The sequence below is a fragment of the Phascolarctos cinereus genome, unplaced genomic scaffold (assembly GCF_003287225.1).
Source record: "Phascolarctos cinereus isolate Bilbo 61053 unplaced genomic scaffold, phaCin_HiC Scaffold_8;HRSCAF=390, whole genome shotgun sequence".
NCBI lineage: Eukaryota > Metazoa > Chordata > Mammalia > Diprotodontia > Phascolarctidae > Phascolarctos > Phascolarctos cinereus.
The window spans coordinates 72,828,674-72,833,501 of NW_027556291.1; the positions used below are offsets into that span (position 1 = coordinate 72,828,674).

Genomic DNA, 4,828 nt, shown 5'->3' on the forward strand with positions numbered 1-4,828 from the left:
CTAAGCAAACATGAGAACTTTCAGCGCTGTTAAGAGATACCTTGAAACAGCAATTTCCCTCTGTATCATAGGATAAAGAATAAAACAACCTTGAGCTAAAAGAGGTTACTAGGAATGTTTCTGGGAAGACAGAGGATGGTGTAGAGGAAAAGAACAGAGTGTCTGTCTGCCCCTCCCTTTCTGACTGCGTGCATCAGAGGGACAGGAGAGAGACAGAGGAAGAAAAATTCAGTGAAGATTATTTCAGATATGATTGATAAAAGAAAGTGTCAGATCAGAATACACAAGGAACAAGACAGGTGCAGTTTTAAAAGGGTAATAATTCATTAGAATGTGTGTATATGTATGTGTGAGAGAAAGTATGGCCTCTGGGGACATCTAGTAAGGCAGGTAAGAAGTAACTTTTAATATTGGTGTTGGCACAGCAAGAGAGAGGGGCCGGCGCCATGGCTGCAGCAGGGGAGCAGGCACGAGTGTAGAGCAACTGTCCTGGTCCGGGGGACTGACATGACCACACAATCGAGAGCAAGTGCCCAGGTGAAGCTTGTGGAGGATACTGGACTATATTATGCTGAGTATCTCAGGCAAGTGATTAATGTGTTGGAAACAGACAAACATTTCAGAGAAAAGCTCCAGAATGCAGACATAGAGGAAATCAAGAGTGGGAAACTAAGCAAAGAGCTTGATTTAGTAAGTCACCACGTCAGGACAAGACTTGGTGAACTAAAGAGACAGGAAGTGGAAGTAGAAAGATTAAGAATGCTAATTAAAGCTAAACTGGATTCCATTCAAGACACAGACATAGATTATCAAGCTCTTCTGAAACAGTTTGAGCACATAAATCAACAGAATCCTGACAAGTTTGGACCAACAGACTTAGATACGCTAACCAAAGCCCCTACAGTGATTTAGAAAACTATGATAAGACTTGCTGTGAAGAATTTTAAAAATATGAAATGATGAAGGAGCATGAAAGGCGAGAATATTTGAAAACACTGAATGAAGAAAAAAGGCATGAAAAAGAATCTAAATTTGATGAAATGAAGAAACATGGAAATCATCCAAAAGTTAGCCACCCCAGGAAGCAAAGACCAATTAAAAGAAGCATGGGTGGAGACAGATGGACTGGATCCTAGTGACTTTGACTAGAAGACATTTTTCAAATTGCATGATGTCAATAGTGATGGTTTCTTGGATAAGCAAGAATTAGAAGCCCTGTTTACCAAAGAGCTAGAGAAAATATATGACCCTGAAAATGAAGAGGAAGACATGGTAGAGATGGAAGAAGAGAGGCTTAGGATGAGGGAACATGTTATGAATGAGGTTGATGTTAACAAGGACCAGTTAGTGACTTTGGAAGTTTCTAAAAGCTACTGAGAAAAAAAGAATTCTTGGAGCCAGATAGGTAGGAGACATTGGATCAGTGCAGCTTTTCACAGAAGAGCTGAAAGCATTTGAAAATCACATCTATGAACAAGAACATAAGCTAAAGCAGAAGATCTCCAGAAGCAAAAAGAAGAGCTCCAGTATCAGCATGACGAGGCCTAGAAACACAAATATCAGCAGGTAGTACAATAGATGGAACAAAAGAAATTACAAGGAGCACCTCCAACAGGGCCAGGTAGAGAATTAAAATTCCAGCCACCTGGGCAGCATCAAGAGGAGAAGTCAGAAAAGCATTCTCTAGGCAGTGACCACCTTCAGCCTTTGCCACCACAGCACATTTCTCCTTTCAGGAAGGAGCAGCCATGGCTGAACATGTCCAGATTCACCCTTAACCACTTGGTGCCTCAACTTTATACTTTTCTTGTTCTCTCTCTTTTTTTTTTGTTTAAAAAGTGGATTAAGAAATTAAATTTAGGGGCAGCTAAGTGGTGCAGTGGATAGAGCACTGGCCCTGAAATCAGGAGGACCAGAGTTCAAATCCAGCCTCACACCAAACACTTGACACGTACTAGCTGTGTGACCCTGGGCAAGTCACTTAATCCCGATTGCCTCACAAAAAAACAAACAAAAAAAGAAATTAAATTTAAAATGTCCTATTTCTTGCTCTTACCTGTAGCATCATCAAAAGGATAACTGTAATTTTGTTTTTTAGCAATACTTTAAGGCAACCTTTTTTTTTTATCTCCTGAAAAATGTGAGGGGAGAAAAAGCTACTAAAGTTCTAGTTCCCTTTTTTGACTCCCTTTTCTAAAGGCAAATCTTAGTGCTTGAGGAATAAGATCCCATTAAAACAAAACAAAACAAAACAAAAAACTCAGTAGTTGGCTGTGAATAATAACCTGTCCTCAGGAGAATCCCAGAATTAACCTAGAACATACGTGTATAGCTCCAACAAAAGATAATCAAGAACCTGCATCCAAGGGTCAAGTTTTTCCATTTCTAGCACTGCCAACTTGCTTGTTTCTGAGACCAAAAAAGTACCCCTCAAAATAAAACTCTGGAACTTCAGCTTCATTTTTTAAAAATTTCCTTGAAGAATTATAGAGCAGTAATGATCATTCATGTTTACAGATTCCTCAGATTCTCACTATGTAAAGCCTTTAGCATAAATATTTTTACTAACTTTAGTTCTAATGAAGGTAAATGCATCGTACCAACTCTGTTGTGGGCCAACAATTTACAATATTGTTCTTCCTGCATAATAGCCTTCCTTCCTAAGAGTTTTCAAAAACTCTGCATGTTATTCAAATGATGATCATTTTTATTTGGAAAAAAAAAGATATCACAAGAAATAACATCAGAGTTTACTGTGCAGATTTGCCTACCTTTTTTCACTTCTGCATTCATGGTACATTTCCCTAAATTTTCTGTATTTAAAATTATAAATTTCAGTGTTAATGATGGGCAGTTGGTGGGCTTCTTTTCTTTAATTGGTACAATTTGATTCTTCACTGGATTTGTTTGCTTTGATAGCAACAATTCACTTTCCTTGTACTTTACCACAAGTTAATGTGTATTTGACAAGTGGAAGAAATGTAATTCAACCTGGTTCTGTGAAACATTCTTCATAAATCAGCTTGTCCAAATTCTGTTGTTTTTTTTTCTTGGTCTTCAATTTTAACCATCTTTTTGAAGGATGGGGCCAGAGTTATACATGCCATTTTATTATATTAGTAGCACCTTGATTTTCTTGTGTTTCTCAAACTCCCCTCCCCCCCTTTTTAGTGTTAGGGCAATAAATTACTGAATTACTAGAGAAGTAGCTTATTTGTGATTATTATCCTGTGATTACTATGTCTTTTTATACGAATACGTGTCATTCTGCTTCATGTTTTAAGAATCATTTTGTAGTAGTATTGTTTCCTTTTTGTTAAATGTAAATTTTAAAACTATTTAACTATACTTAATGTTATAGGAGAAAACATAACAGATCTGTTGAGACTCCTTTCTTTGGCTTGAATTTTTCCTAGATGAGTTATATTTTTGCTTCCTGCCCACATTTCTTTCCTCCCTTAGTATGGCTGAATTTTGTTTTCATTGACATTTGCATTGTTTGAGAGGTGAAGCTGGAATTGGAGGGAAAAAAAGCCCCCTTGATGAAATCATCATATTACTCTTGCCAAGCCAAATCAGTAGGCTTTCCTCCAGGGTGGCCTTTTGGATTTCCACACCTTGCCATAGAGAAAGCTATTCATCCTGTAGAAAAATCTCTAACTTTATACATAGGACTGGACTTCATGGGGAAAGTTAATGGGGGAAGTTGGGAACCCAGGGGGTCCAATATCTGCTTGTACCATAGTATAGTAAGACCCTAATGAGATGTCTCTTGTCCAATTCCTTGATGGTTTCTACTCCATTAAAATAATAATGGTCAAAAAATAAACCAGAGCCCGTTTCTCACCCTTGGTGTATGACAGCAAATATTTTCCACCTCTTTAATTGGTGATAAGAGACCACAAGTCTTTTTTAACATAAAGCCATGCCCCTATATTGGTAAGGTAAAACTAATTCAATCTTTTTTTGTTGTTGTCATTGCTGTTTTAAAAGGATTTGAGCCCTTTTCCTGATTCATTGCTTCTACTCCCTAGGCAATATAATAAAGTTCTTTCCTCTCTGTGGCTCCTTTCTGTTTTCCCACATTCAGTGTGCTTGCCTTTCCCTGGTTTTTAGACTGTTTGCAGGACATCCTACCAGTTTCCAGGAAAGAGGTAAGCAGGAAGTAATTCCTTCTTGATTCTAGTTGTTAGTTCCACCTGGCCTGAAATGTCACCACCAACAACCTCAAAACAATAGCTACTGAACTTCTCATATCTAGTATATAGTATAGTATATCTATGCCCTCACAATGCTAAGGCTGATCTTTTCTTCCTGGAGTCCATCCTAGAGTAATCCTAATTAAGATTAAAAAACTCATTAAAATAGGCTTCTGTTCCAAGAAATTTGTGTAAGAGACAAAAATACATGCTAAATCTTTTACCTTGAGGACATGATTTGAAGAATGACTGTTTCATTTTTGTATGATAACCTAGGTTACCCTTACATGAAATAAGTTGCATGTTCTTCATTTCTGGGGTCCTTCTCTTTCATTACTTCATATGACTCTCCTCCTCCTGTTTCCTTTGGTGTTGAAAAGGCTTTGCAGACTGAATTACCTTTCATACTCCTTGGGCACATCCTTGCATGCCAGAATGGGGGAAGGAGTGGCATCAAAAATTGTGACTTTTGTTCTTTAGACATTTCCTTCTTTAAGGCTGTCTGGCACCTTTCACATACATTGAATTTGGAAGCCACTGAAACTTTTAGAAGTGGCTGTGAGTGCTGATTCAGTATCATCAATTTTATCTATGGCCATACATCAAGAACCTATAATTAGTGGGAAAAA

At 37.7% G+C, this 4,828-nt stretch overlaps 1 pseudogene; it reads left to right on the forward strand.

Moving 5' to 3' along the window:
• Positions 1-507: 507 nt before the first annotated feature.
• On the forward strand, positions 508-1,405 carry LOC110200374 (nucleobindin-2 pseudogene; annotated as a pseudogene).
• Positions 1,406-4,828: the final 3,423 nt, after the last annotated feature.